This window comes from Patella vulgata, chromosome 1 (assembly GCF_932274485.2).
Source record: "Patella vulgata chromosome 1, xgPatVulg1.2, whole genome shotgun sequence".
Lineage (NCBI taxonomy): Eukaryota > Metazoa > Mollusca > Gastropoda > Patellidae > Patella > Patella vulgata.
Window position 1 is genome coordinate 85684040 of NC_065879.2, and position 9141 is coordinate 85693180.

Genomic DNA, 9141 nt, shown 5'->3' on the forward strand with positions numbered 1-9141 from the left:
GCCAGATTTTTACAGCAAGTTTATACTTCCAGGTGAAAACCAGATCATTGTCGCAATATGTACATTCAGAAAATATATTTATATACTGCTCTTGTATGCATATAACCATATTCTTTTCATTTTTTTTTTGTTATATATGTATATGCTTGATAACGACTTGTGAAATCTTGTTTAAACGTCGCAGTAAAATAAACCATAGGAATTGTTTTCCATAAATAGTGTGTTGTTTGATTATGTTCCAATTACTAAATGCCATTCAAAGAATATCAATGTTTTAACACTATTACAGGGAAACCAATTAAGATGAGCTATAGATAAACAATAATTTAAAGAAAATGTGTGTATGTGGGGGAGGTGTGTGGGAGGGGGTGGTTGGTGGAATGAGTGAACAAGGGTGAACTCTGATGCAAGGGAAACCGTAAATATATTAATTCAATAAACTGAAATTCTTGAAAGATAAAACCCATTTTATTAGACAGTAAACGAGGACGAGGGGGACCGTAATTATATTATATTTATATAGTACATTTTCTTTATATTCTTATAAAATATGCATGACAAATATATTTTTAATATATTGTATTCTCGAAAATATATAGTACATTTTGCTTGTTTTCGTTTAATATATGCATGAAAAATATATTAATATAATTGCATTCTTGAACAATATTGTAAATTTTGCCTATACTTTGTAAATATGTTGTGCTTATATTTTGGGGGGATTTGATGGCCGAATGGTTGTATCATAAGGTCTGTCATTGACTCAACTGGCGTGGTTTCGATTGCCCGGTTGTACGTGACAAGGAGTAGGGTCGTCTGTCCATCCTCGTGGGTTTTATCCGGGTCCTCGGGTTTCCTCCCACTGCCCAAGATCCCTACGCGCAAGCGAATTATTGAAATAAAATTAAACCATAAATATATTGGTCCCGAAATGACCTAGTTTGTGTGGAGTGGATGTTAAACACTATTTCTCTCTCCCCTTCTCCCCCGTTTTAAGTGGGGGCTTGGATGGCTGAATGGTTAGCGTGCGTGCGCTGTATCATAAAGTCTGTCATTGAGTCGACTGGCGTGGTTTTGAATCACTGGCGTGGTTGTACGTGACAAGGAGTAGGGACGTCTGTCCAACCTCGTGGGTTTTCTCCGGGTCCTCCGGTTTCCTACCACTGCTAAAGATTGAAATAAAATTAAACCATATGTTAGTCCCGAAATGACCTAGTTTGTGTCGAGTGGACGTTAAACCCCATTTCTCTCTCTCTCCCTTTTTAAGTTCGTTATATATTTATTTTCATATACCCTCGTAGCGCCACTGTACAGGCAAACTATCCCCCATAGCACACTCTTGTTACATGAGTATATTTAATTGTAAATGGATGCCCGGAGCCGTCGCCCCCCCCCCCCCCCTTTACCCTCTTCCTGTACACATTAGCGTGTACGTAAATCAAATGAAATAGAAATGAAATGGGGTTTAACGTCCTACTGCTCTGCTCCTAAACTATAGGCTAACGAAGACGGGCATATGCCATACAGTGTGCTATGAGGGAAATTTTGCCCGGGTAGCGGCGCTACGGCCTACTCTTATATCGAATTCTAACTGCCAAGGGATCTTTTACGTGCACGCCAATGTACACGGGACCTCGGTTTTTCCGTCCCATCCGAACGAATGGACAGTTGTCCTTGTCAGGCCTTCCATCCTGCATCAAGGCTAGCGAGCCAGCGTCTTACCCACTTAGCCACGTGATCCCCCGTGTACGTAAAAGAACCCTTGGCAGTTAGAATTCGAAATTAGAGCAGGTCCGGTCAAAATTTCCCTCATAGCACACTGTTAGGCGAATTCCCATCTTCATTAGCCCAGTAAATATATGCTTATTTTTATCAGTATTTCTATAGCGGCATTAGCCATAGATTATAATGACTGTCTCTATGAATACATTTTTCACAGAGCTACTTTCACGAGGAGAATTGGTATTTTTATTTCTAACATAATTACAAACTGGACAGACAAACAGCGATTGTTTACCAAGATAACAAGTCGGTTATGTTTGAGGCAGGTGGTCATTATGAATCGCGTATATAAAACATAAACCACAAATAGCCGCGTTGAAAGCGAGGCAGATGGGCATTATGGACAATAGACCACGTCTGTGTCAGGTTACCAACCGGGTAGTCTGATAATTCCTAAATGTTTGATATTAGTTATCGAGATCAACGGGAAAAACACGAATAGATAAGAAATGTCAAGCAAGCTGAACAAGTTAAAAGTAACAATTATTTTATTAATAAATGAAATGGGGTTTAACGTCCTACTGTTCTGCTCCGACTGGGCTAATGAAGACGGGGAACTGTTGGAACATGTCTAAACACACCATACTTATACCTGGCATCATTTAATTAAATTAACATATTTATTCATTGAAACTCTTTATAGAGAGAGAGAGAGAAATGGGGTTTAACGTCCACTCGACACAAACTAGGTCATTTCGGGACTAACATATGGTTTAATTTTATTTACATAATTCGCTTGCGCGTAGGGGTCTTTAGCAGTGGGAGGAAACCGGAGGACCCGGAGAAAACCCACGAGGTTGGACAGGCGACCCTACTCCTAGCCACGTACAAACCGGGAATTCGAAACCACGCCAGTCGACTCAATGACAGACTTTATGATACAGCGCGCGCACGCTAACCATTCAGCCATCCAACCCCCCAACTCTTTATAGAGATAAAACAAAGTTATTATGTAACGATATATTATATATAAAATAAATGAAATGAGGTTTAATGTTCTACGGTTCTGCTCCGACTCGACTAATGAAGACGGGCATACGCTATACAGTGTGCTATGAGGGAAATTTTACCCCGACAGCGGCACTATATACGGCCGACTCTTATATCAAATTCCAACTGTCAAGGGATCTTTGACGTGCACGCCACTGTGTACACGGGACAACGGGTTTTACGTTCCATCCGAACGACTAGACAGCTGTACTTGTCAGATCCTTCGTTCTGCACCACTGACAAGGAAGAGCCACGGCGGAAAATTCCGATGAACTCTCTCGGCCAACGAAGGGATCGAGGGCGGGACGTCCAGATTAGTGAGCCAACGTCTTACTCACTGAGCTACCGTGGCTCTAGCAAGTAAGGGAGATCACGGTTTCCGGTGTTTTCGGATTCCGTGAACATTTCCAGAATTTGACTTCCGATAACACGATATCACGCTTACACTTTTGTAACCAAAATATAAGAGAATGAACAGATCTATTCATAACCGTGTGTCAGCATCATTAACAGTCCAAACAAATATCCAAAGGCAAACAAACTTTCGTTGATGACGTTTTGCTATCTAATTTTCGTGTGTTAGGTGGTGATAGGAATACGTCTACAATACAAAACTTTCAAAACAGAAATCCAAAGTGGTCGATGATCATTATGATAGCTAAGTTTCCCCATACAATCTTGCTTGATTCACAAAGCTAAACATAGCATTTTTTCAAAGCACGGATTTCAGATTTTCAAAGCACGGATTTTTTCATCCAGAGGCACGTTCGTGTTTCAAGGCACGTTAAAATAGGCCCCGTGAGAGAGAGTGTGTGTTGTGAAGTCCACACGACACAAACTTGGTCATTTCGTAACTAACATACATGTATTATTCAATTTTATTTTAATAATGCGCTGGAGCGGTCTTTATAGCAGTGGAAGTTAATAGAAGAAACCGGGGATAACCCACGAGGTTAGACAGGCGACCATACTCCGTGGCACGTACAAACGAGGAATCGAAACCACGTTCGTGCCTGCATCCACGTTAAAACGGGCCCTGTATAACTGACATTTTACATTAGGAAAAGAAGATTAAATGACACAGATATATAAGTCCTATTGTATATTATATATAACTCAACAATAGTTATTGATTAACTCAATCCCGTTCTCTTTTGACCATGGGTGATCCATTATCGATAGACAAATTGCAATGTTTTTGCCAGAATTTCGCAATATAATTTGTCGTTTCTGTACTCAAAGAAAACGGGTGTTTCAACATCAGTCATTTGTCAGCCTTCATCTATCAGAAAAACCAATACGCGTGTATGTTTGATAAAATACAGGTTTCGGTCTACAAACAAATGGCGGAGACAAAATATCAACACTTTCACTAACTAGGCTCGTTTAGACTAATGGTCTGTTTTTCCGTGAGCGATGGTTGGTGGGAGGGGGGGGGGTAACTGTTAAGGGTTAATTTACGTGCACATACGTGTATATACGCCCGGATAGACACTTTTCCTTGCAAAGCCCCCAGTTCTGCACCACTGACAAGTGAAATTCACGCTAGATAATTCCGGGGAACTTTCAGGGCCAATTCCGAGATCAAACACCTGATCCCCCCCTCTCTCTCTCCCTCTCTCCCTCTCTCTCTCTCTCTCTCCTATTAAGTTTAAACGATCTAGTTTGTGTCGAGTGGACGTTAATCGATTAACGGATGAGAGAGAGAGAGAGAGAGAGAGAGAGATCCCCTTTAAGATAATCCAATAAGACACACACCCACACAAGTACATTGTTTTCTTATTTATAATGATTGGCCTCCCTCACTCTTCCCCCTCTCTCTCTCTCTCATCCGATAATCCCTTTAATCCATTAACGTCAACTCAACACAAACTAGATCGTTTAAACTACCCCCCCCCCCGCCCTCTCTCTCTCTCTCTCTCTCTCTCTCATCCGTTAATCGATTAACGTCCACTCGACACAAACTAGATCGTTTAAACTTAACAGGAGAGAGAGAGAGAGAGAGAGAGAGAGAGAGGGCGGGGGGGGATTTAGTTTAAACGATCTAGTTTGTGTTGAGTTGACGTTAATGGATTATCTTTAACGGGATTCTCGGATATGAGAGAGGGGGGGGGGGGTCCCCTTTAAGATAAACCGATAAGACCCCCAAGTACATTGTTTTCTTAGTTATAAAGATTGGCGTCCCTCTCTCTCTCTCTCTCTCTCTCTCTCTCTCTCCCTCCCCTCTCTCTCTCTCTCTCTCTCCCTCCCTCTCTCTCTCTCTCTCTCTCTCTCTCTGCTAGTTTTTAGTTTTGTTACCCCCCTCTCTCTCTCTCTCTCTCTCTCTCGCTCTCTCTCTCTCTCTCTCTCTCTCTTTCTCTCTCTCTCTCTTTCTCATCTTTAGTTTAAACGATCTAGTTTGTGTCGAATTATGTTACGGAATTCTCTGATGAGAGAGGGAGAGAGACGGAGATCCCCTTTTAGATAATCCAATAAGACACACACAAGTACATTGTTTTCTTGTTTTATAAAGATCGGCGTGTCTGGTTTGTTTGTGTTATCTCGTTTAAAAAATACCAGTCATACCAGACAGCAGTGACCAGACAGTATACTGACCAATCGAATTGACCAGTGTCCAGTCAGACGATTGATAGATAGCGTCTAGGTCTATGAACTGTGGTATATAACACAGTGATATATCATGGCTGTGTGCTATAAATAGACACAGATTCGATTAACCCACGAGTGATTATGATCTATGGGCAGTGTCTATAAAGGTGATGGATTATAATTATTATATATATACGACGAATAGTTTTGTTAAATGTCTTACATTATCGGGAGCCACGGTGGCTAAGTGGGTAAGAAGCTGGCTCGCTAGCCTGGAGGTCGCGTGTTCGATCCATCCCTGCATTGGCATTGGCCGAGAAAGTTCATCGGGATTTTCCGACGTGGTTTCAACTTGTCAGTAGTAAAGGACGGAGGGCCTGACAAGAAGAGCTGTCTAGTCGTTCGGATGGGACCAAAAACCGATCTCCCGTATATACATTGGCGTGCACGTCAAATATCAGTGGTGTAGGACGGATAGCCTTGCAAGGGACAACATATAGTCGTTCGGATGGGACACATTGGCGTGTACGTTAAAGATCCCTTGGCAGTTGGAATTCGATATAAGAGTAGGCCATAGTACCGCTGCCCGGGCAAAATTTCCCTCATGTTATATAGCACACTGTATGGCGTATGCCCGTCTTCATTAGCCCAGTATAGGAGCAAAACAGGAGCACGTTAAACCCCATTTCATTTTAGTCTATATGGTGTTTGATAATATAATATTATGGTTCAATTCTATATATTTCAATAGTTCGCTGGTGCGTATGTGGGGGGGGACCTGGATAAAACCCACGAGATTGGACGGGCGATCCCATTCCTTTGCATGCACGCCACTTGACTCAGTGAGAGAGAGAGAGAGCGAGATAGACAGACAGGCAGACAGACAGACAGGCAGAGAGAGACACACACAAACCAGGTCATTTCGGGACTAACACATTTTTCAATTTTATTCAATAATTCGCTTGCGCGTAGGGGTCTTTAGCAGTGGGAGGAAACCGGAGGACCCGGAGAAAACCCACGAGGTTGGACAGGCGATCCTATTCCTTGTCACGTACAACCGGGGAATCGAAACCCCTCCAGTTGACTCAATGACAGACGGTATGATACAGCGCGCGCGTGCTAACCATTCGGCCATCCACCCATCCCACCCCATCTCAATAGCTGGGTTGCAAACCTGAGAATTAAACATACATTATTTAAGAGCTAAATCTTTCTATTATATGGCTTTCTTTATAGGCCTGAAATGTTATCTAAATTATTACTTAGACATTTATTAACATAAAAGACCATAATCAACACTCGGTGCCATCTTATGTGTCCGATTTTCATTGGATATGAATCCGATCTGCTGTTCAATGTCCGTTGATGATTAAACGCAAAAGTGGATAATCGAGACTTTGTTAATTATCGTGACAGCTGTAACAATGACAATCGAGACTACAGTGATTTTAAAATAAGGTTTTCTCGGCTTAGAGTGAAGCAATTTGACTGAAATTTTGAACATATTCCATTTACATCATTTAGTTTTTAACTAGCGAGAACTGTCATATCTTTATCTAATCTTCCATAATGTATAGAGTACGTATAATAATAAAGACCTCCGCCCCTCTCCATCCCATCCAGGCACTGTACCATTTGTTATAATACTTAAGACCACCGCCCCTCCAACCCCACCCAGGCGCTGTACCAATCAAGCCCCCCCCCCCCACATACACTGTACCAATACATATAATATTATGAATATTCGTCCAGGCTTTATCATAATTATGATCTATAGCCAATATTTGGCTTGCTAAACATCCAGCCATATTATACAGCTAACTCGCAATTATTATAATAACATAGCCAATGTCCAGTCTTTAATTCAATTTCTCAACGAATATGAATTTAAAATGATGGTCATTTTGAACACTATGTAAAAACATGTCCCGAGTTTTAATCTTGGCGTGGAGCCAGAAGACATTATGCACACGGGGGACTATCTACTCTTCGAGAATAAATCTCTGCCCTAAATGACCGCCATATCCAACAATTAGTATACTGTTTCGTAATGCGGTCCTACTTCGATTCACATCTGTTATACACTAAAAGACCAATTGAACTTTTTCTATTTTATAAAATGAAAGCAGAATATATATTTCTCAAAATTCTCGCAATATGATTAATGTTTTCGACTATCGTCGATATTTCCGACTTAAAATGTCGGTCACCTAGCTTAGTGTCTGTTCTCGATTGGAGCTAGTTGTAGATAGACAGCGCAAGTTTAGTATGCGGGCAAAACAGTACATTGGGGCCTATATATACCCAGACAACCTCGCACATCAATAAAAATGTAAATGGTTCATAAAATTAAACATGTTTGCTGTAGTTTATTATAGTATAGTATTTATTTATTGACAAGCAAGGGCGGATTTAGTAGGGCGTACCCGGCGCACGCCCCCTATCTGGATTCAGGGAGGGGGTGTACTTTAGAACCGGTTTTTTGTCTCAGACCGCTGGAAATGGCTTTTCCGGGCTTCTAGTTTTCGACATTTTCCGCTGTATGACGAATTCCGACATTGGAACTGCTTTCAAGTACCCGGATTAAAAATGGCGGCGCCCATGAAGTTAGATACACAATCTTGACCATCATACAATTATTTCAATGTCTGAAGCTGTTTTTCTTTCACGTTTATCCGATTTTCTTTAAACAAAGGACAACTTTGCAATGAAAACTCTACACACTCTTCAAACGAAGCCATTTTGAGAACTTCTTTCTAAAAGCGGCACGGGTAGGGTTAGGGTAAGCATTAGGGCTAGGGCCAGGATTAGGTTTAGGGTTGAGATAAGCGCTAGCCATGTTTACATAGATCTAGTAGGTGTTATTGGCATGACATTATGATTGGCGTGGGCTAGTGTGTGCTTCATTTTGTCAATTGCCCCGGGAATCAAAGCTATACATAACTCTCAGCTTTAATGAGTTTTTGAAGTTATAATACTAGATTATTATCGTTTTGACAAGAATGGCTTATATGTGGAACTAAAGGAGTTAAAGATGGCGGGAACTTATTATTGGAGATCTTGAAAAAGAATGTCGATTTTGTCGGCTATTTTAAAGGACAATATTGGTGCCAGTCATTATCATATATGTGATAGAGCTGGTTAAACACATTCCAAATATAATTTTAACACAGAGATCATTGCTACGATAGCTGAGTAATACAGGTTTCCTGAGTCGGAAGCAGTGGCGGATTAAGCTCCACCAAGGCCTGAGGCGGCAGTTGCTGGAGGGCCTATTTAGTTTTTAAAGTTAGAGCCAAGGTAGTTGCTAACATTCAAAACGGGATTCGTTACTGAGGTTATAATATTATTAAAATATTAGTTATAACTATTGAAATTTGTCGTACAAAATGCTTTGACAGCAGAAACGTCACCGGAAACCAACTGTACATACACCTATTTTCAAGGATAATATTTCCTCATGATGGGGTGTTTACATCGAAACTAGCGCAAGATCTTTTGCTAGATATTTTTTTCTTAAGCCAAAGTCGTTTGATATTGGTAATGTAACTTTATATGCCCATAAATGACGTCACGTGGATACAATATATTAAAGTAATATCATCCAAAATCTTCGACAATGAAAACACGAATTTGTCAATTTAAATCATCAATGATGTTGTGATCTTACCGGGAAAAGATGGACTTCTGATATCCAATATTTAAGACAAAATAAAAAAAATACGATTGGTACACGAATCGTGTACCATAATGCGTTTCAGGCCGATTTTTAACAAGGGA